Genomic DNA, 2,500 nt, shown 5'->3' with positions numbered 1-2,500 from the left:
ATGATTAATAATACAGAAATCATTTACTAAATGAGAGATGATGAATATAATCTTAGACATTATTTATATATTAATTAATGGTTGATGAACAACTAGTCGGATGGAGAATAATTCTTTTTAATCAAATTCAATACAATAATAAAACAAGAAAAATCTTCCCCAAGGTGCTTGCATTTTCATTGCACATGGTTTCCCTATTAACATATAAACCTGAATAAATTCTCTAGGAAAAGACTCTAAGAAATAAATATTCATTGATGAACCCCAATCCGACTCTTATTACATGAACATTTCAAATCTATGATAGGATAATACTAATAAATAAATAATTTATCTTCATTTAATGAGAATTTCGATGATCATTTACAAAGTATCATAACCATTTAGAATGTTACTAGATCAGATATGGCTAAAAGAATATCCAATACCAAATTCGACTCTAATAACTTGCAAGTAGAAGAATTCTTGGAAGATCAAAAAAAAATGTTTCTTCTTCTGTAAAGAATCTTCCAATAATTTTCTGATCTAATCTTTTCAAAAAGCGCGTACAGTACTTTGTGTTTACGACCAAAGTTTTAATACAAGAAAGCCGAAGTATATATTTTATTCGATACAAATTCTTTTTTTTTGAGGATCCATTGTAATAATGAGAAAAATTTCTGCATATCCGCAAAAATCGGTCAATAATATCAAAATCGGATAAATCGGCCCAGACCGATTTACTAAGGGGATGCCCCAATACATTACAAAATTTCGCTTTAACCAATGATCTAATTAGAAGAATAATTGGAACTCTTGTATCAAGCTTTTTCATAACAATTTCCATTAGAAATGAATTTTGCAACATTTGACTCCGTACCACTGAAAGATTTAGTTGCAAATTTAAAAAATAATCCAAAAAGTGAAATGAATGCTCGGATAATTGGTTTATATGGATCGTTCCTGGTTGAGACCAAACATCAAAATGACATTGCCATAAATGGATAAAATAGTATTTCCATTTATTCATCAAAAGAGGCGTATTCCTTGAAACCAGAATTGATTTTTCTTGATATCTAACATAATGGATGAAAGGATCCTTGAAGAATGATAAAGTATATGAAAAATCCTTAGCAATGACTTGTACAAGATGTTCTATTTTTGCATAGAAAAAAATTCGTTCAAAAAAAACGCAAAAAGATTCTAATCGTAAATGAAAAGATTTGTTCCGTAGAAAAAGAAAGATAGATTCGTGTTCCCATACATATAAATTATATAGGAACAAGAAAAATCTTGGATTACTTTTTGAAAAAGTAGAAATTAATTTTTTTGGAGTAATAAGACTATTCCAATTACAATAGTAATAAAAAAAAAACCTTAATAAATGAAAGAAAGAGACATCTTTCATCCAGTATCGAAGGATTTGAACCAAGATTTCCAGATGGATAGGATAGGGTATTCGTATATCTGACTCATAATTAAAATATATTAATTTATCCTCGAAAAAGGGAAAAATGGAATGAATTGATCGCAAATTTTTATAAAATTTTACGATTTCTGCCCCTTCTAAGGAAGAGCTAAATTGTAAGGAAAATGGAATTTCCACGACGACAACAAAACCTTCTGATATTATTTGAGAATAAATATTATTGTTATACCCCCAAAATGGATTTTTGTTAGAATCATTCGTAGAAATGATCAATTGACTTTGTTGATACATTCGAGTAATTAAACGTTTTACAATTAGTAAACTAGATTTATTGTCATAACCCACATTTTCTATAAAAATGGATCTATTTAAATCATGACCATAAGTGAGTCCATAAATATACTCCCGAAAAATAAGTGGGTATAGGAAGTTCTGATGGCGAGATCTATTTAGTTCTAAATATACTTGATATTCCTCCATTCTAAAAATTATATTTGATCAAAGGATCAGGGATTCATTGGATTATCAAATGATACATAGTGCGATACGATCAAAACAGGGTATTCTATATTCGAATTAGAATAAAAAACGAATATAAATAGATACCCAGAAAAAAATAAGTAAAACCCGTCAACGGACTCTCTATCTTCGCTTTTTCCATCTAATTGCTCTAGGATAACAAGCTAGTTAGAAATCCTTTATTTTTTCTCAGCCCAATCGCTCTTTTGATTTTGGAAAAAAAATATCTTCATCAATATACTCTTTCTTTTACACATTTATTGCTACCCCATAACATAATAATGGGGAATAGCTATATAGTTAGGACTCATAACAAAAATAAAAAAAATCCATTCATGGGAAAAGCTTTTCCCACATCAAGCACTAATCTCTTTTTAACGTACAATTAGATGGGTAATCATTCAAATAAAAAAGAAATGAGAACTCGTTGCTTTTTGTTTCCCTATAATTGGAGCCGCCAAGCTCTATCCCTTTATTAATTAAACCGAACTTAATTTTTTTGTTCCAAGTCAAAAAAATTAAAACAAAAAATTGGGCCGGATCCAATAAGAATGAAATCTTTTTAGAATTTGC

Source organism: Abrus precatorius, unplaced genomic scaffold (assembly GCF_003935025.1).
Source record: "Abrus precatorius isolate BTA unplaced genomic scaffold, Abrus_2018 Scaffold0, whole genome shotgun sequence".
Lineage (NCBI taxonomy): Eukaryota > Viridiplantae > Streptophyta > Magnoliopsida > Fabales > Fabaceae > Abrus > Abrus precatorius.
The sequence above is the reverse complement of the archived record's forward strand: the minus strand, read 5'-3'. Positions refer to the sequence as shown.